The sequence below is a fragment of the Pelobates fuscus genome, chromosome 5, assembly GCF_036172605.1.
Source record: "Pelobates fuscus isolate aPelFus1 chromosome 5, aPelFus1.pri, whole genome shotgun sequence".
Taxonomy (NCBI): Eukaryota; Metazoa; Chordata; class Amphibia; order Anura; family Pelobatidae; genus Pelobates; species Pelobates fuscus.
Window position 1 is genome coordinate 99319604 of NC_086321.1, and position 22394 is coordinate 99341997.

Here is a 22394-nt window from a genome sequence, read left to right on the forward strand (position 1 = left end):
CTGAGGGATGCTGTGTGTGTCTGTGTGAGGGATACTGTGTGTGGGGGGTAGGGGTTAGGGGTGCTGTGTGGGGGGGAGGGGTGCTGTGCTGTGGGGGGAAGGGTGCTGTGCTGTAAGGGGAGGGGTGCTATGTGTGGGGGGTAGGGGTGCTGTGCTGTGGGTGGTAGGGGTGCTGTGGGGGGGTAAGGGTGCTGTGTGTGGTGGGGGTAAAGAGACATAAAAAATATATATATATATATTTTTTTAAATCTGTATCCCCCACTCCCTTCTTCTTACCTTTAGTGAAGGAGGGGGGGACACAGCCAGCCCTGGTGGTGCTGTGGTGGTAAGTATAAGTCTGCTTCCTAGAGCCCTCCCTCCGGACACGGAAGCAGAGTAGGTGCCTGCAGTGTTGGGCAGTCAGGTGCCTACTCTACATTGATGCAGGCAGACAGCAGCCCCCTCCCCTGGCGACCTATGGCCGCGTGCCCACAGAGAGGGCCCGGCGTGCCATAGGTTCACCATCACTAGTCTACAGAATGGTCATGGGAGTGAAATCCTAAAAGGAAGAGGTGCCATGAGAATTATGAAGTTCTGTAGGGAAAGGAAAGAGTAAAAGGAGAAATAATGGAGTAGCCATTTTGTAAGGCAGAGGAGACCAATAATAAAAGGATAAGAGCTAGGAGGGAAAAACAGAAGGTCCTTGGAGGAAAGGGTCCATATAATAATAGGTTACAAGCAGGAGGAAAGGGCCTATATATTTAAGATGATGATTTCAGAAGGGAGACCTCTAATGAGGGTAAAATGCCGTGGCAGAACTACCACAGGTGCAGCCACACTGGCCTGCCAGCTCAGGGGGCCCAGTAGGTGACCCATGCACTTAGGTCTGTGCAAAGTACAGGTCACTTCCTCCCAGCTTACTAACAAGATGCGCAGAGGGGAGGACCATAGAGGAGGAAGACTGATAGGCGGGACCAGGGAGAATGGAGAGCAGACTCCCATCACACTTATTCGGAAGCCATCCTCCTGCAACAAAAATGGTATTGAAGCAGGGGATGGCCTCAAAAAGTATTGTGATCTGTATGTGTATATGTTATCTGTGTGCCTGTCTGTGTATCTGTGCGTCTGTGTATCTGTTTGTTTCAGTGGCTCATTGGGTGGCCCTAAGTGCAATCTTTGATTGGGGATCCCAGTCAGACACAGCAGCCCTTAGGCAGTTCGACCGAGCCCCCTGATCTGTGCAAAGCTGTGTTGTTGGAAGGGAGTACAAGTCACTTCCTCCCAGCTTACTAATGAGAGGGGAAGACCAGAGAGGAGGGAGACTAATTGCCGGGACCAGGAAGAATAGGGAGCAAAACTTGTATCACAGTCATCTGGAAACTAGCCTCCTGCACAAAAAGAAAGTATTAAAGCAGGGGGTGGCTAAAAAAGGTGTTCTCCTGTGTATCTGTATGTGTCAGTGTTTGTATCTGTATTATTGGCATTGTGTGTATCTTTGTGTCTGTATCTGCATGTGTGTCAGTGTGTGTATCTGTGCGCCTGTATGTAAATTAGTGTTTCTGTGTATTTGTATGTCTGTACCTGTGTATCTCTATGTGTGTCAGTGTGTGTATCTGCATGTGTGTATGCGGATGTGTCAGTGTGTGTCTTCTATATGTGTGTATGTGTATCAGTGTGGTATACGTATAGGTATACGAGTATACATCTTAGCAATCAATACTACACACTGATACACCCCTGCATTCAAACGTGAACACTACATACACACATAACTACATTCAAACCCAAACACTACACACAAGTAAACTACTACTTTCAAATGGCAACAGTACTTAAAACACACAACACAAAAACACCCCTACATTCACATACAAATTAATTCATACAAAACATGCGTACATTCAAACATGCAAACACTGCTCACTGCTAAGTACAACTCTGCAAGGATGAGCAAATGTTAGATCCCCAACTGGGTAAAGCACTGTACAATTTGTACGACAGATGGGAATCTACCTTATTGTCCATCCTTGCGATAGGGAAGCACCAAAAAATGATTGCATCAGGGCCCTCTCTATTTTAGTTCCACCGCTGGTAGAATGTGCTTTAATGAATCTGTGCTGGAGGATAATGCTTTCTACACTGGGAGGTAGGACAGAAAGTTGATGCAGATCTGAAAAAAAGGTATTAGAAGAGTGTTGGTTTGAAGGGACAGAAGCTGAGATGGAGAGTGACGTGGGTACAAATTGTGCTAATTTGCTAAAATTAAATTAACTGCTTAGCGCAAGGAAAGGGGTTGGGGGTAACATCTGCTGAATAGATAAATATTTGAATTCATTATAACCAATCACTGCCAGTTACACAGCAATTCCCAATCTAATATAGACAATATTAATAGCACTGATGTATTGAAACCGTTTAAATAGTCTTGAAAAAATGTATGAGTGACAGAAAAAAAGGGAGTGGGCAAAGTTCTAGTTACTGTATATATCAGAGAGAAAGAGGCAGTGCAAATTTGGCAACAAAAACAATAGGATTATCCATGGATCTTTTTTGACATTTGCTTGTGCTGATTTACCATTTCCTAATGAATGTGTCTTGATTTCATATTGGCCAAAATGTAAAATCGAAATGCAACTACAATAGAGAAAAAAAGAACACAATCCAATTCTTTGTGTTCCCTTAATTTATTTATTTTTTTCAGTTGCTCTCCAAACACAATCTATTTTCTTTATCACAGATTGGTGAAGTATGTTCATGTGAAAGAGTAAATGATGAGCACTGTAGTGGACTGTATTCGGACAGCATGAACCTTTTACAAACAGTGAATTGCTTGCAATAATAAGCCATTATGACACATGTCCAATGGAACTTATGCCTCATTAATTCTTCAGAAATACACTAACTATGTTACGCAAGCAGAAAAATAGTTCTAACAAGGGATGATTAACTCTGACAATCTTTCCCCAATCTGGACTTCCAAAGCATACCCAAACACAAGGCCACGACAAAAGTAATATATTAAAAGTATGAATACAAATACTATTATTAACTCTATTATTGAAAACAGTTATAGAAAATTGCTAACATGGCACATTCAGCTAACATCAACTAAGTCTATGTTCTATTGCCTCTTGATGGATAGGACTAAAATCTGCCAAAATATAGAAATTCATAAAGTTAGATTACAACATAATTTAGGGTCTTAACTTCCATGTTCATTTTTTTTTAAGAGGGAGGGGCAATAAAACAAATTAAGACAATTTGTCAGGCATAAAAGGCACAAACATAACTTCAATATTCAGTGTATATTCATGAAACATCACTTGAATTATGATAAAAAAAAATCAATAAAGAATAATTTGGGTCCATAGTGTAACATGGAGTAATGTATGCGGTATAATGAAAAAATACTGTCCACATTTCTGTTTTGCAATAATAAGGTATAAGGGAAATTAAGTAGACATGAGAAATATCTTATAAGATTATAGATATTCCACGGAACTGTTCTTCAAAACTCTGGCAATATGATGGTTTTTCTAATGCTGCTTCTCATGATCATTAGCCACACCAAGGATCCCTATCTGTAGGGACAGTTGGACAGGACCCCAATTTCAGGACAGTCCCATTGGACCGAGATAGGTGGCTAGTGTGGGATAATAAGAGCTCACTCACATAACACTCACTGTCAGGAGTTTTACAGGAAATACAGGAACTTTAATTTAATATCCTTTTTATTATTTTTAATTACGGTAATTGGTTTTGTATCTGTTTTTAATGCACTGTAAATGCACTGTAAATAAAAGTGCAAATATTTTTTGTTTAAAACAAGATGACATGTATTATAGCTTATGTGTGTATTATTTTTTTAGTTAAAGCATAATTAAATAACCTGTTCAACCCTCCTTGGGGGCAGACATCTTTAAGTCCTCTTTGTTTAGAAGAACAATTTATCCAGCTAAAAACATTCAGTAAAGAAGTGAGTGCTAGGCAATAGGCATCTCATAATCCAGACTGGGATGGTTTAGACCTTCATAGTGTCCTTGGTCATTGTTATGGTACTTTTTCAGTAAACCAATATGTTTAAAATCAAAGAAAAGAAAATGTTACTTGCGCTTTCTCCTTAATCCCTATGTATATTTAGACAAATGGAGGTCATTTAGTTGCTCCACTGGCCATTGGAGGGATGCCCGCCTGCCAACGTCAAGGCAGACCCTAAATGACCTCCATTTGTCTAAATATACATAGGGATTAAGGAGAAATCGCAAGTAACATTTTCTTTTCTTTGGTTTTTACTATATATTGGGGCTGATGTGTGTTGTAGTCCTTGCTGCTTAAGTGCAGGACTTCTCTTTTTGTATTTGTCAATATGTTTAAAATGTCTATCTGTTCCTGTCCAAATTAAAAAGAATTGAATTGCGTATATACGCTGAAGTAATTCAGTCTGACACACGGAGTTCAGGTTAAAATAACTTCGAGGAAATTTATTGGCAAGTGAAGAATCAGAGGGCGCGCAGGCCCTTTTAAGAGACATTTTCGTCATCATTGATTATCAAGATATCAGTGAATAAACATCATTAATTGGATTAATTGTTAAGTGTCTGGATTAGTGTCCACCTATCAATATAATTAATTGGATCAAAAACTAAGTGGTTAGTTCCGTGTCCACACACCAGGAGGTGGTATTATTCTAGACACGGGTGGGGACAAGGGGGTCTTGAGCGTCATTTTACTCGGTCGGTGATGTCAGATCTCGTGGTTAGGTGCAAGGTCTCTTATGAATAGAACATTTCATTACTACTGTGTTCTCATGGCCTTTAAATTATACTATGTTGCGAGTTAGGGGAAATTCAGCAGTTCCTGGGTTAGTCATATCTTTATGGAGAATACAGTCTTTGTCTATTGTGTTAGATGTGCTGAGAAATTCTGTCATGTAATGTGGTTTTCATATGGAGAAGTCAGGTTATGAGGACAAAATGGAGGATTTGTCACAGCATCAGGTTAAAATGGAGTTAGTGCAATAATTCAATACAAGTACAATAAAGATTTTTTAATAATTCTACATCAGTCCCCCCTATGAAATGTTAAATTCTAAGAGATAAAAACTTTATTTGTTAATATCAGAAGACGTGTTAGCCCAAAGGCACAGAAACCCCGTGGCCGCTAGCTAGGTGTTAATGCAAAGTGCAAGTCTGTCCCTAATTCTGACCCTAATAGGCTAACTCATCTGTCAGTATGGCTCTCGAACACTTCACACCCATGGGTGGCCCATGGCGGCTAACCCACCACTTCTCCACACGGGGCCTTTACCATTCACTGACAGATGCTGTCCCTAAGGTGGTCCCTTCCTAGAACTCTCGCACTTTATCATCAAAAGGGATAGATTGCAGCGGCAAACAGGGTGAGTTGAGATCCTGGAAATCTTGGTCATCAACTTCAAGATGTGTGAAAGTGGGTGCCACTTGGTCAACAGTCTTCGTGAGGGCCTTTCTTAGACAAGGGAAGACACAACAAAAGAGAAGAGCAAAGATAAAAAGGAAAATTAGAATTGCCATACCAATATGCATTAAAGCCTTTTGCCAACCCGTCATCCAACCAAACCATCTGTCCCAGGGATCTTTTATCCCAGAATTTCTTTTTAACTCTTCAGAGAGGTCATTTAATTTTTCTATGGCTAAAGTAACTTTACCATTAGGGCCTGTGTTTTCTGGGATGTAGGTACAACATGTCATGGTGTCGGGCAAAATTTTACATACCCCTCCTTTTTCGGCTAGGATCATATCTAGGGCTATTCTATTCTGGAAGGCCATTTGGGATGTGGCCTGTAACTGTTCGGCTAATCCCTGGAGGGCGTCTCTGGTGTAATTAACAAAACGCTGTTGGTTGTAATAAATATAATTTATCCAGTTTAAATTCTTGTTTGCTGTAACTATGGTGAAAATTGATTCAAATCCTGCAGCAACCTCATCTCTTGCTTTAAACTCATTGGGTACCCCCCTAGGCACCCCAATGGCATCAATGTAAATGTGAGGGTCAAAACTTCCTTTTACTGGGGCTTCACGCTTAACCTTAGTGTGGCTGGGCTCATGGGTGTTGAGGTGTGTGTCAGAGATAATGTGTATAGGCATAATGGCCTTAGTCAAAGTACACTCCCCCCACCATTCTGTGTCTGTAAGTAGGCGTTTTGCGGTTGTTTTTGCAGTGATATTGGTCACAGGGTAGGCTTCTGGCCAGCCTGAGAACATGTCCACTATAACTAGTGCATATTCATGAGGCCCACTCTTGGGCATTTGAATGTGGTCAATTTGAATTCTCTGGAATGGGTACATGGGTTTTGCTAGGTGCTTTGCAGGCACCCTGATTGGTCTTCCTGGATTACATTTTGCACAAATGACACAGGCCTTACAGAAATTGCTGATCAAAGTTGTGATTCCAGGTGCTTCATAATACTTTTGAATGAGGGCGGCCATTAAGTCTTTTGACAGATGTGCAGGCCCATGTGCCCATTGGACAACTGCTGGAAATAAATTCTTCGGAAGGCAAAATTTAGAGTTGTTATAGTAAATTCCGTCCTTTAGGACAGCTCCTTTCTTTTTCCATTTCTGGATTTCTTCAGGGGTAATTGCAGCTTGTTGTTCTCGCAAAATTCTTAGTTCAGTAGGAAGAGTTTGCAAGGTAAAGATAGGAACTTCTTCTTCTTGACCGGACACTTCTTCATCCACTTCCTGCAAATCTCTGGCCGCTTGCTTAGCAGCCTGATCAGCTAAATGGTTGCCCTTAGCTTCATCTGAATCCAGTTTCCCATGTGCCTTTACTTTCAAAACGGCCACTTCTTCAGGGAGTAGGAGGGCATCCATTAGTTCCTTGATTGCAGAGCTGTGTTTGACTGGTGTACCGGCAGTGGTAAGAAATCCTCTTGTCTTCCAAATGAGGCCGAAGTCATGTGCCACACCCAGAGCATATCTTGAATCTGTATAGATGTTGGCACGCTTTCCCTCGGAAATCTTGCATGCTGAAGTCAGGGCTTGCAATTCAGCTTCTTGCGCAGACATTGCTGGCGGTAGAGGTGATGACTTGAGAACTTCCTCTGTTGTGGTTACGGCATATCCTGTGTGGTATTTTCCTTCTTCATCAGCATACCTTGAACCATCCACAAACAGAGTAAAATCCGGATCCGGTAATGGATTCTCATGCACAGTTGGTAAGTGCACTGTTTCCATTTTCATCTGTTCGAAACAGTCATGAGGAGTTTCTGGGTCATAGTCATTCACTATAACTAGGTCTTTAAATTCCTTTTCCAGGAAATGGCGTGGCCATGCTTCAAGAAGGTCAGTTGCTGGGTATTTGGCAATGCCATTTTCCTGTAGTTGTGATTCATCCATGGTGGCCCATAATTTTGCCATGGGCCCAAGGTCATTCCATGATCTTGTCTTCAACTTGGTAACAGGAATATGTGGAATAGCAGTATCCCAATGGCGGTATAGGTAATTGAGTTCTGGGGGCAGTTGGATCAGGACCATGCTGTTGCCTTCCGAGTCACAATAGAAATCTTGGGCAGTGAGCTTTACTTCAAACCAGTGGTAGAGCTCATCTTCATAGCAAGGTTCAGGAGTAATGTCTGGCTTGTACCACATGGTACAGAAGGCATAATCTGGACCTTCACAGAGAGGTGTCTTGTCTTTGTGAAAAGTTAAATGTGGATGCATTTTCTTGATACATCCACAGAGAAGGTAGATGTAGGTTTCATCTGTGACAAACCCATAGTAGATACCCCCCTCAGGGAGTGGAAGAAGAGTGGATGGGTTAAGAACTTGACATCTTTGTATAGAAATGTTGTCAGGCAGAAGAAGATGACATTGCAGACGTAGGTGTCTAGCGGGAGACACGTGCTTGAGCTGGACTTGGTTGATAATGGCAGAGATGTCATGAGGGGCCAAAACAACCAACGTGTCAGGGCTCCGCGGGCAGCGGTGAGGGGAGGCTGCAATCCTCTCGCAGCACTCACCCTCGGTCCGTCGCCGCCCGCGGTCCCCTCTCCCCTTACCGTTAAGCGAGCGGCGTCCTCTCCTCCTGACACGCCGCTCGCGTCCTCCTCTCCTCCTCCCAGCGGCAGCATGTCTAACGCTGCACGCTGGGAGCCGGCACTATTATCTAAGCGCCGGGGTCACTCACGTGACCCGGCGTTAAAGCTACAGTGCAACAAACACAGTGGGGGGTATAGATATCCTCCACGTGTGTTTGTTAATACTGATTGGTGGTTAGCCAATCAGGATTCAGGCTAGGATTTAAATACTTACCTTTCCTGTCTATCTGTGCCCTGTTGTGGTCTTTGCTTTATAGTATCGATTGTGAACGTGTGCTTTCTGGTTACGTACCCTCTGGCTTGTTATACTGACTTTGTGACTTTCTCCTACCCTTTGACCTCGGCTTGTTTCTCGTTATTCTGTTTTCTGGTTCCCCTTACTCGGCTTGTCTCCTGACTATTCTTTGTGTGCTTAGCCCGGCCACTCTAAGGACCGGTACAGCACACTTTCTGTGTGTGTGTCTGTGTGTGTGTTAGCGTGTTGGGTTCCCCGGGATCGTGACATTACAACAGGGCCATAATGGAACCTGCTGACATACCACAGCTCCTAGTTAATCAGGAGGCTAGAATGGATGGCTTGGACCACCGTATGGATCAGTTTGCTCCAGCTTTGCAGACCATACTGGCTCGTACTGCACACCTGCAGCCTGCCGTCCAGGAGGCGGTTGCTGCTGTGTCCGAACCCATTGCCACTCCAGTACCCGTTCCTGCTCATATAGTCCATATGACACCGCCACAGCGCTATAGTGGTGACCCAGCTTTGTGTCGTGGTTTCCTCAATCAAATTGACATCCATTTGGTACTGAATCCACGTTCCTATCCCACTGACAGAACTAAAATTGCCTTTTTGATAAACCACTTGTCAGGGAGAGCTTTAGCATGGGCTAATCCCATGTGGGAGAATGCTTCCCCAATGTCCTTTGCAGACTTTTTGACCGCATTCAAACGCACATTTGATCAACCCGGTAGGGTTGCTTCTTCTGGCAAAGCTCTGCTTAGGGTCCGACAGGTTAACAGATCTGTAGCGGATTACACTATCGAATTCCGCACTCTAGCAGCTGAGGTGGTTTGGAATAATGATGCCCTCGTTACAGCCTTTCAGGAGGGTTTGGCTGCTTACATCCTGGACGAAATAGCGTCCAGGGAATTGCCTGTCCTTCTGGATGATCTTGTAGATTATATCATCCGTATTGATAACCGTATTAGAGAGAGACGCAGTCAGAGGCGTATGTATACACAGATGTTACCTGCTTTACCCAGTACTGCGTTACTGGCATTACCCCCTTCTAGCCAACCTCCCCCTGAAACCTTGCAATTGGGTGTTACTGGGTTAACTGAGGTAGAAAAGTCATACCGAAGAAGGGAAGGCTTATGCCTTTACTGTGGGAAAAGGGGACATCTTCTAAGAACCTGCCCTGAATTGCGGGGAAAACTGCAGCACCCAAGGCCTAAAGAGGGGTCGACCTCGGGTGTTATGTCGTTTACCCCTCACGTCCCCATTACTAGACCGTTTATTACGGTTACCCTTTTTGTTGGTAATACTACCGTGATTACCAAAGCCTTGATAGATTCAGGGGCTGCTGACAATCTTATGGATGAGAGTTTTGCTAAAACCGCATCTTTGACTCTGATCCGAAAGGTTACTCCCTTGGCTGTGGAGGCCATAGACGGTAGACCACTGGAGAAACCTCTGGTGACCCATGAGACCAAAGAACTGGTTATGTCTGTGGGTGCCTTGCACAAGGAAAGATTGTCCTTTCAAATAATCAACTCCCCTACAGCCTCTGTCGTTTTGGGCTTTCCCTGGTTGGTTAAACACAATCCGATGATTGATTGGGGTTGTTTGGAGATTCTCTCCTGGGGGAAATCTTGTCAAAGGGAATGTATGACTCGTGTTTGTCCTGTTGGCTTGCTTAATGTACCCACAGCCAAGCCACTTTCTGTTTATGTTCCTCCTGTGTATGCAGACCTAGCTAAGGTGTTTGAAAAAAGGGAGGCAGATAAACTACCCCCGCACCGTGAATATGATTGTGCCATAAACCTCTTACCTGGTACTATGCCGCCTAGGGGTAAGGTATACCCTCTTTCTGAAAAAGAGAACCAGGTAATGGAGGAGTACATACGAGAGGCCTTAAGTAAAGGTTTTATTAGAAGGTCCTCCTCTCCTGCTGGTGCTGGTTTCTTTTTTGTGGCAAAAAAGGAGGGCGATTTGAGACCGTGTATAGACTACAGAGCCCTAAACAATATAACGATTAAAAATGCCTATCCGATTCCCCTCATTACCGAATTGTTTGATCGTGTCAAAGGTTCTAGATATTTTACTAAACTAGACCTCAGGGGGGCTTATAACCTTGTTCGTATTAAGGAGAATGATGAATGGAAAACGGCGTTCAATACGCGTAGTGGGCATTACGAGTATCTGGTCATGCCTTTTGGATTGTGTAATGCTCCTGCCGTTTTTCAGGACCTCATAAACGATGTCCTTAGAGATCTACTGCATGTCTGTGCTGTAGTCTACCTAGATGACATACTTGTATATTCTCCAGATTTGAAGACACATCATACTCATGTTAGGATGGTGCTTAAAAGGTTGTTGCAGAATGGTCTTTATTGTAAATTAGAGAAATGCTTATTCGACCAAACCTCTGTACAATTCCTGGGTTATGTTATTTCTGAACAAGGATTCAGCATGGATCCTTCAAAATTGGAAGCTATACTGTCCTGGCCCCTTCCCCAAGGACTTAAGGCAATACAGCGATTTATAGGGTTTGCCAATTATTATAGAAAGTTTGTTAAAAACTTCTCATCCATTATTTCCCCTATCACTAAACTGACAAAAAAGGGTTTACACCCCAGGGTTTGGAATCCTAATGCTATTGTGGCCTTCGAGACTCTAAAAAAGGCATTTGCCACTGCCCCTGTGTTACACCATCCTGATCCTTCCCTTCCCTTTGTACTGGAAGTAGACGCCTCTGAATCAGGTATAGGAGCAGTGTTGTCACAAAGACAATCATATGACGAACCCCTCCTTCCCTGTGGGTACTTTTCAAAACGCTTGTCAGAGTCTGAAAAGAATTACGACGTTGGGAACAGGGAATTATTAGCTATAGTGATGGCATTTAAAGAATGGAGGTACTTGTTAGAGGGAGCTAGACACAAGATTTTGGTTATAACCGATCATAAAAATCTATCCTATATCGCAGATGCTAAGAGGTTATCCTCTCGTCAGGCTAGATGGTCTTTATTTCTCTCACGTTTTCAGTACATAATCACATACAGGCCTGGTTATCGAAATGTCAAGGCTGATGCCATCTCCCGCCAGTACGAACCTGTAGATTCTATTACCTCCACTCCTGAGCCCATTGTACCCACAACTAATATAATAGCTACTACCCGTTTGGTTATCTCGTCTCTTTTTCTTGATGGTATCAAGTCATACCAACCCCAAGCACCCTCTGAGACCCCTACTGGTAAGCTGTACGTGAAAGTAAAAGACAGAAAGAAGTTGTTGACTTTATTTCACACAGCCAAAACGGCTGGTCATCCAGGGGTTACCAAGACTTACAAGGGTCTTCTCCAACAGTTTTGGTGGCCCTCACTCAAAAAAGACGTGGTAGATTACGTGCAGGCTTGCCGTGTCTGTACACAGTGTAAGTCCCCTAATGTTAAACCCCTGGGACTCCTTATGCCCCTATCTGTACCCAAGAAACCGTGGACACACTTATCCATGGACTTTATTGTGGATCTTCCTTCATCTGATGGGCAGACAGTAATTTTGACTGTAACGGATAGGTTCTCCAAAATGGCGCACTTCATTCCGCTTAAGAAGCTACCTTCTGCGGTTCAGTTGGCTCAGGTGTTTGCCAAAGAAGTGTTCCGCTTGCATGGTATACCACAAGATATCGTATCTGACAGGGGCCCTCAGTTTGTCTCTCGGTTTTGGAGAGGCTTTTGTGCTGAGATGGGGGTCTCCTTATCGTTTACTTCCTCCTATCATCCGCAATCTAATGGAGCTGCCGAACGAGCAAATCAGTCTGTGGAGTTGTATTTACGCTGTTTCACGAATGCACACCAGGACAACTGGTCCCGTCTCCTTCCCTGGGCTGAGTTTGCCAGGAACACTGTGTCTCATTCTTCTACTGGCGCAAGTCCTTTTATGGTGGCTTATGGGTTCCAACCCGCTGTCCTTCCCGGTGTATTCTCCGACAAGGGAATGCCCGCTTTGGACGAGCACCTCGCCTCCTTACGGAAGATGTGGGATCAGGTCCATGCTGCTCTTTGTCGTGCTGCTGCTACTCAAAAGAGGTTTGCTGATCGTCGTAGGTGTGCGGCTCCTTCTTATGCTCCGGGTGATAGGGTTTGGTTGTCCTCTAGGAATCTCCGCCTTAGGGTTCCCTCGATGAAGTTCGCGCCCAAGTTCCTTGGTCCCTATAAGGTGTTGCGTAGGGTGAATCCTGTATCCTACTCCCTGGCCTTGCCCCCTTCCATGCGCATACCTAACACCTTTCACACCTCCCTTTTGAAGCCCTTGCTCTGTAATCGGTTCTCTGGCTCTCTCAGGCGTTCCGATGCCCTCCGCGCGGTCTCTAGTGACGTATATGAGGTGGCTGCTCTCCTTGATTCTCGTTTCTCTCGAGGTCGGTTGCAGTATCTAGTTGATTGGAAGGGTTATGGCCCGGAGGAGCGGTCGTGGGTTTCTGTCTCTGACTTGGACGCCCCCTCCTTGATCCGCTCCTTTCATGCGCGGTTTCCTTTGAAGCCTTCGGCTTCCCGCCCCCTGGGCGGTCTTCGAGGGGGGGGTTATGTCAGGGCTCCGCGGGCAGCGGTGAGGGGAGGCTGCAATCCTCTCGCAGCACTCACCCTCGGTCCGTCGCCGCCCGCGGTCCCCTCTCCCCTTACCGTTAAGCGAGCGGCGTCCTCTCCTCCTGACACGCCGCTCGCGTCCTCCTCTCCTCCTCCCAGCGGCAGCATGTTTAACGCTGCACGCTGGGAGCCGGCACTATTATCTAAGCGCCGGGGTCACTCACGTGACCCGGCGTTAAAGCTACAGTGCAACAAACACAGTGGGGGGTATAGATATCCTCCACGTGTGTTTGTTAATACTGATTGGTGGTTAGCCAATCAGGATTCAGGCTAGGATTTAAATACTTACCTTTCCTGTCTATCTGTGCCCTGTTGTGGTCTTTGCTTTATAGTATCGATTGTGAACGTGTGCTTTCTGGTTACGTACCCTCTGGCTTGTTATACTGACTTTGTGACTTTCTCCTACCCTTTGACCTCGGCTTGTTTCTCGTTATTCTGTTTTCTGGTTCCCCTTACTCGGCTTGTCTCCTGACTATTCTTTGTGTGCTTAGCCCGGCCACTCTAAGGACCGGTACAGCACACTTTCTGTGTGTGTGTCTGTGTGTGTGTTAGCGTGTTGGGTTCCCCGGGATCGTGACACAACGGGTGGCCAAGGACCAGGTCTGAGGTTCTTTCAATGAGTTCTCTTGCAGCAAAAACAGCCCTAAGGCAGGAAGGGGTCCCTCTAGCCACAATGTCCAGTTGGCATGAAAAGTATCCAATAGGCCTCTGGCGGCCTTTTAAGTCATTAGTTTGGGTAAGAACTCCTGTAGCATGGCCTAGTCTTTCAGAGACAAATAATTTGAAAGGCTTGGTATAGTCTGGTAGGCCCAAGGCAGGAGCAGAGACAATGGCACGTTTAAGAGATTTGAAATTGTCCAGAGCTTCGTTGGTCAGGCCGAATGGATCTGACTTGATTGCATCGTAGAGAGGTTGCATAAGCAGAGAGGCCTCTGGGATCCATGCTCTGCAATAGGAAATGAGGCCTAAGAAGGCATGAAGAGATTTTGAAGTCCTTGGGGGTGGAATGTCCAGAATTGCTCTGACTCGGTCCCGAGTGAGATGTCTGGTACCTTGAGATAGGCAATGTCCAAGGAAAATCACTGAAGGTTGACAGAACTGCAGTTTGAGAAGTGAAGCTTTGCATCCTTGTTCTGCCAAATAGCAAAGCAGACTAATTGAACTCTTTTCAGTAGTGGGTATATCATCTCCACAGAGCAGCAAATCATCCACATACTGGAGTAAAACAACTTCTGGGTGGTCAGCTTGCCATGGGTCAAGGATAGTACACATGGCTTTGGCAAATTGACTTGGAGAATTTTGAGCCCCTTGGGGCATGACAGTCCATGTATACTGTTGCATTTCATGGGTGAAAGCAAACAGGTATTGACAGGATGGATCCAGTGGAACACTGAAGAAAGCATTAGCTAGGTCAATGACTGTAAAATACTTTGCAGAAGATGGGACGCCAGAGAGCAGAGTGTGGGGGTTTGGTACAAGAGGGGTGTCCAGGACAGTGGCTTCATTGACAGCACGGAGATCCTGAACCATCCTGTATTTCACTGGCTCACCTTTTAGAGTCTTCTTCTTCACAGGAAATAATGGAGTGTTACATTCTGATTTACACTTCACTAGGGCACCCTTCTCCAGGAGTGCTTTGATGTGAATAGAAATGGCTGCAGCCTGTGCTGGTTTTAGAGGATATTGTGGTTTCCTTGGTAACTTAGCTCCTGGAATAAGCTTAACCACCACAGGTGGGACATTTAGGTGACCTATATCCTCTGGGCCCAAGGACCATAACTTAGCAGGCACCTGTGTTTTTAATTCATCTGGGAAATTGGACCTAGGCTCTGCTGCTTCCCTATGGGGTTCTTCTAATTGCAGCATCAGAGGTAAGGAGCACAGGGCTGAAGTGTCTGAAACAGATAGAGGTGTAAACATTTCTACCTGTCCATCTGGAGTGAAGGTTATAGATGCCTGCAGGCGTGAGAGGACATCAGCGCCTAACAGGTTAATTGGGCATGTGGAGGAAACTACAAAACGAGCAAGTAAGCTTGTGCCAACCCGCAGAGGGGTTGTTAGAGGACTGTGTCTCGGTTGGCCATCCACTCCAACACAGGAGACATCAATACTTGACAAGAAAGATGGGTCTGGCAGGTCTTGTTCTCTGAGAACACTTCGGGCTGCGCCTGTGTCAATAAGAAATGTGGTAGGTTGGCCTTCAATGGGTAAAGTCACTGTGGCAAGTGCCCCCCCCCCTTTATCCCCTGTAGACACTGCCATGACAGGGGTTAATGACACAGGTTTGCCAATATCCTAATCATCTGGTTCCTCAACAATTGGAACCGTTTTCTCGGCCTTAGGGGCCGGGGCAGGCTTGGGAAACTTTTTGGGCTCCCCTGGTTCCCTTTTGGGTTCTGGACAGTCACTTCTGTAGTGTCCCTTAGCCCCACAATTAAAACAAGTTACATCCTCTAACTTGACACCCTTGGTGCCAGGGGTGATGAGGGTGGCCAGGGCCGGCCTTAGGCATTTGGGCGCCCTGTGCAAAAAATCTTCACAGCGCCCCCCCTTCCCGTCCCCCCTCCCCCACTCCTTACCCCTTCCCACACACCCTGTCACACACACACACACACACACACACGCAGACAGTCTCACACACACACACACACACACACACACACACACACAGTCAGACACACACACTCACTAACAGACAAACACACTAACAGACACAGACACACTAACATACACAGACACACTAACATACACAGACACACTAACATACACAGACACACACTAACATACACAGACACACACTAACATACACAGACACACACTAACAGACACAGACACACACTAACAGACACAGACACACACTAACATACACAGACACACACTAACATACACAGACACACACTAACATACACAGACACACACTAACAGACACAGACACACACTAACAGACACAGACACACACTAACAGACACACACTAACATACACACACTAGCATACACACACTAGCATACACACACTAGCATACACACACTAGCATACACACACTAGCATACACACACACACACACTAACAGACACACACTAACAGACACACACTAACAGACACAGACACACTAACATACATACACACTAACATACATACACACTAACATACACACACACTAACATACACACACACACACACCCACATTAACACATTTTTTAACATTTATTTAGACCCCCCCAGCCTCCTTACCTTTGGGAATGCTGGGGGGGGGGTCTCTTCCTCCCTGGTGGTCCAGTGGCGGCTGGGCGGGCGGCGCTGGCGAGGGAGCACTTCCTCTGAGCTGTATGCTCAGCTCCCTCGCGCGCTGCAGAGTGAGGCTGGGAGACGGAATATGACGTCATATTCCGGCTCCCAGCCTCACTCTGCAGCGCACGAGGGAGCTGAGCCTACAGCTCAGAGGAAGTGCTCCCTCGCCAGCCGCCCGCCAGCGCCGCCCGACCGCCCAGCAGCCAGGCATGTCTGTTAGCCGCAAGGCTAACAAGACATTTGCCCTGGGCATTTGGGGGCGGCTTTTTTTGCTGCCCCCTGGAAAATGCCGCCCAAGGCAAATGTCTTGTTAGCATTGCGGCTAACAGACATGCCGTGTGAGCTATGCGGCCGCAGGGCGCCCCCTGCACCATGGCGCCCTGTGCGGCCGCACAGCTCGCACACCCCTAAGGCCGGCCCTGGGGGTGGCGCGGGCCACCATGAGGGGAGCTGGATTGGGTCTTCTGGGGGTCTGGGCAGATTCCAAACCTCTAGCAACTAGGAGTAACGTATCCAGAGGAACAACCTTGTATTCAGGGCGTGCAGCAATGATTCCCTTACGTATGGAATCTTTAACACCTTGGACAAACGCACCTGATAGCATTTGTGAATTAATTTTGTCAGTGAGATCAAATCCCAAATCTGTAAACATTTGATATAGTCTTGCATGAAACCTTTCCACTGATTCTCCTTTGTCTTGCACAACATCAGTAAGGCCAGCAGCTTGATCTGCAAGTTCATCCTTAGCCCAATCTCTTAATTGATTGCAAAAGGTTACTCCGGAGGGGTAATCAACATCACTAATAAGCAGATCTGTACTGAGGTGGCGGGCCATGCTGGGCCAATATGCATCCCCTGCTTTAATAGCACAAATGCTCAGTAGGTCACGCCAGGCGGCGGAATAAGTCTTTTGTATCTGAACTATCCCTCGGTAAAAAGGCATAGGCTGCTTCTCTGGGTCAGGGAGAGATTTCATTAAAGCACTAGCTTGTGTGGGATTAAAAGCAACATATTTAGGAGGGGCCCGCTCTCCCCGACCCTTATGGCCGAAGGGATCTTCAATAGAACGGTGGGTCGAGACTCTTGCAGCCTCTAATGAATCCTGGGACAGCCTGTCATCCCTGTCATCCTCGTCCTCATCTAATTCTATGATCTGGGCCCTTCTGCGTGAGGGGATCACCTGAGGTGACAGGGCCGGGGGATGAGAGGGAGTCCCGGAGGCGGGAGTCGCCATTGGGTCATAATCATGGGATCGGTAATCACCGGGAAGCACCGGCATCAGGGGTGCTGAATGACTGGGGGCCGCCATATTGGAGGCGGGGAAGGAAGTTGCATTGGGGTTAAGGGAAGAAGTGGCGGCCATGTTGGATGTGGGCACATCCGGGGCAGACTGTATCGGACTGGGCATGACCGGAACCTGGGGAGTGGCTTGGGGAAAGGGGTATGGATAATTTGGATAGGGCATGGACATAGGGTATGGGTAGGGGTATGGCCAAGCCATCTGGGTGGGGGCTGGGGCGGAACCTGGAGTGGGCAGGAAGGTTGGGTAGGGGTTAGCAAAGGGGGTGGGAACCTGGGTCGTGGTTGGGGCGGGCAAGGGAGAGGATGGAGAAGAATCAGTAGAGGCGGGTGAAGAGGGAGGAGCCGGGGTGGGATCAGCAAGATTAACAGTGGCAGGGGAGGAGGGGTTAGTGAATAGGGCAGATGCAGATGGGAGGGAAGGATTATCAACGGAGACAAAGTGTGGGGAAGGAATGGCAGATGAGATGTTAGCATTAGACATAGAGGGTGGTTTAGGGATGGATGAGGATGATGGGAATGGTAGGGAAGGAGAGGGGGAAAAATAAGATCCATCAGAATTTAGGACCGGGCAAACGGGAGAGGTGACGGGATGGGGGTTGGGAGGATTGGGAGCGGGATACATAGTCAGCTGGCAATCTCCTATTGCTGAGTGAACCTTGGGGAGAGACATCCCCTGGGCGCCATTTTGGGGCGCTGGCTGAGGACAAGCCCCAGTGACACAATTATTATTATGGTACACAAACATTTTCACACCCTTGTGAATTATTTCTTCCTCAACCCAACCTTCTTGCTGAATAGCCTTCGCTACTCTGTACCATGCTTCAGCTGTCTTTAATAAATCATTATTTGCAAGCTTGCCTCTCTTCTCCATCAATAATCTACGCCAACTTTCTGGTTGCAATCTGCCACATGTCGGCACAGCAATTTTACATACTTTTGCAATCTTTTCAACACCTTTAACCATCTCCTCACCCTCTCTGTCATCAACTAAATCACATGCTAACCAGCCCTTACTGGGCTTACTTAAATCCTGCCCCATAATCCCTTTTCCCCTACACCAGCGTCCCAGATATAGGGAAAGACAAGGAAAACTGAACAGGAACGTCTACAATGCTTCCCAAAACGTAGACTAGTCACTGAATCCGCCTACCCGGGGTGGTAGACACGGATTGGAGCGAGGTGAGAAGTGTGTGACCAATCACTTCTCTTTTAAGAGGAATGGGAGTGGATAGTATAATAGTACAGGAAGTGTAGAAAAGGTAAAGAGTAAGGAAAAAAATCCTTAGGGACAGACACAGGAGTTTGAATGACTCCTCATTAAACAAACAAGACAACAATAGAAACATAGAAACATAGAAACATAGAATGTGACGGCAGATAAGAACCATTCGGCCCATCTAGTCTGCCCAGTTTTCTAAATACTTTCATTAGTCCCTGGCCTTATCTTATAGTTAGGATAGCCTTATGCCTATCCCACGCATGCTTAAACTCCTTTACTGTGTTAACCTCTACCACTTCAGCTGGAAGGCTATTCCATGCATCCACTACCCTCTCAGTAAAGTAATACTTCCTGATATTATTTTTAAACCTTTGTCCCTCTAATTTAAGACTATGTCCTCTTGTTGTGGTAGTTTTTCTTCTTTTAAATATAGTCTCCTCCTTTACTGTGTTGATTCCCTTTATGTATTTAAATGTTTCTATCATATCCCCCCTGTCTCGTCTTTCCTCCATGCTATACATGTTAAGATCCTTTAACCTTTCCTGGTAAGTTTTATCCTGCAATCCATGAACCAGTTTAGTAGCCCTTCTTTGAACTCTCTCTAAGGTATCAATATCCTTCTGAAGATAGGGTCTCCAGTACTGTGTACAGTACTCCAAGTGAGGTCTCACCAGTGTTCTGTACAATGGCATGAGCACTTCCCTCTTTCTACTGCTAATACCTCTCCCTATACAACCAAGCATTCTGCTAGCATTTCCTGCTGCTCTATTACATTGTCTGCCTACCTTTAAGTCATCAGAAATAATCACCCCTAAATCCCTTTCCTCAGATGTTGAGGTTAGGACTCTATCAAATATTCTGTACTCTGCCCTTGGGTTTTTACGTCCAAGATGCATTATCTTGCACTTATCCACATTAAATGTCAGTTGCCACAACTCTGACCCTTTTTTCTAGTCTACCTAAATCATTTTCCATTTGGCTTATCCCTCCTGGAACATCAACCCTGTTACATATCTTAGTATCATCCGCAAAAAGACACACCTTACCATCAAGACCTTCTGCAATATCACTAATAAAAATATTAAAGAGAATGGGTCCAAGTACAGATCCCTGAGGTACCCCACTGGTGACAAGCCCAAGCTTCGAATATACTCCATTGACTACAACCCTCTGTTGCCTGTCACTCAGCCACTGCCTTACCCATTCAACAATATTGGAATCCAAACTCAAAGATTGTAGTTTGTTGATAAGCCTTCTATGTGCAACAGTGTCAAAAGCCTTACTGAAATCGAGGTAAGCAATGTCTACTGCACCACCCTGATCTATAATTTTAGTTACCCAATCAAAAAAATCAATAAGATTAGTTTGGCATGATCTCCCTGAAGTAAACCCATGTTGTCTCTGATCTTGAAATCCATGTGTTTTTAGATGTTCAACAATCCTATCCTTTAACATGGTTTCCATCACTTTCCCCACTACTGAAGTTAGGCTTACTGGCCTATAGTTGCCCGACTCCTCCCTATTACCTTTCTTGTGAATGGGCACAACATTCGCTAACTTCCAATCTTCTGGGACTACTCCTGTTATCAATGATTGGTTAAATAAATCTGTTAATGGTTTTGCTAGTACACCACTAAGATCTTTTAATAGCTTTGGGTGTATTCCATCAGGTCCCATTGACTTATTTGTCTTTACTTTTGACAGTTGAAATAGAACCTCTTCCTCTGTAAACTCACGTGTAATAAATGACTCATTTATCCTTTTTCTTAACTGAGGTCCCTTTCCTTCATTTTCATCTGTAAATACCGAACAAAAATATTCATTGAGGCAGTCAGCTAGACCTTTATCCTCATCTACATACCTTCCTTCTTTTGTTTTTAATCTAACTAATCCTTGTTTTACTTTTCTTTTCTCATTTATGTATCTAAAAAAAGTTTTGTCCCCCTTTTTTACTGACTGTGCTATTTTCTCTTCTGTGTGTGATTTGGAAGCTCTTATAACTTGCTTAGCCTCTTTCTGCCTAATCTTATAGGTCGTTCTGTCTTCCTCACTCTGGGTTTTTTTATAATTACTAAATGCTAACTTTTTGTTTTTTACTATTTTGGCTACATCTGTGGAGTACCACAGTGGTTTCTTGAATTTTTTGCTTTTACTGACAAGCCTAATGCAATTTTCTGTTGCCTTCAGTAGTGCAACTTTTAAATAATCCCATTTCTTTTGGACTCCATTTAAATTGCTCCAGTCTGATAATGACTCCTTTACACATATTCTAATTTTGGAAAAGTCTGTTTTTCTAAAGTCTAAAACTTTTGTTTTTGTGTGGTGTGACTCAGTCACTGTTCTTATATTAAACCACACTGACTGATGATCACTGGATCCTAAACTTTCACCTACAGTAATATCAGTAATACAGTTGAAATACAGTGCATGCATCACAGTTCAAATGAAATCAACAGTAATCCCTTTCCTTTAATCATGTGCTTACTCCAAAGTCACCTCCCTCAATCTCGTAGTGTCCCCGCTCGGAAGAACGACTTTCGTAAGTCTCACTACCAGCGGCCAAGGATAACAGCTAACACCGGTCCGAAATCCTTTCTAGCCTCCCTCGTTACAGCAGTCCACTCAAAGTGGCCGCGCCACCCTCACTCCCGTAGTGCCCCTATAAAACCCACTTTATAAGTCTCACTACCACGTGATGCGGAAAACAAGCAATGCCTGCCTGAATCCCCCCAGGAAACTGAGTCCCCTGCCACAAGACTAAGTCTCCTACCACAATTAAATAATCAGGGGACCTTCAACTCAACTAGAGCCGAAGGGTCCGGGTCAGGAAACCCCCAACTCAACTAGAGCTGGAGGGTCCGGGTCAGGATACCCCCAACTCAACTAGAGCTGGAGGGTCCGGGTCAGGATACCCCCAACTCAACTAGAGCTGGAGGGTCCGAAAGCGCACAGTGAAGCTAGCTAGGCTATCAAAGTGACACAAAATTGGATCACAGGAAACTATGATTCTACACAGATCCCACAGTTCCACAAACTTCTCTTTCCATACAGCCACAGCCACGAGGCTCCTAAAAGAAGTAAACAGGCAAAGAAGACCCCCAGGAAACTTCCACAGGTCAACCCCCCTTTTTCCCTACAGCCACAAACACGTGGCTCCTAAAAGGAGTAAAACAGGCAACAGGACTCCAGGCAAATCCCCCGGGTCCACCCCCCTTTATCCCAAAAAGGGGAAACAGACAAACACAGGACCCTCAGGCAAACTACCACGGGTCCACCCCCTTTTATCCCAAAAAGGGGAAACAGACAAACACAGGACCCTCAGGCAAACTACCACGGGTCCACCCCCCTTTATCCCAAAAAGGGGAAACAAATAAACATTCAGCCCGGGCAACCAAACTAGACACACCCAGGCAACAGATAGACTAAATGCAGGTAATAAATGGGTAATAAGACTCCGGGCAAGATATTACCTGTCTTTGATGTCCTCCCGGGAAGCAGTCACAGACACGTGGACGGGTCAATCAAAGGGGCCGGAACATACCGGTGGCTCTGCAGAAGTCTCTACCGTGTACCTGGAGGTGATCAATCTCCTTTCCTTCCCCCTGGATTCCTCCGTCCACCCTTGTCTTCCTTAGGACGGCTCACCGGCCAGACATAGCCCG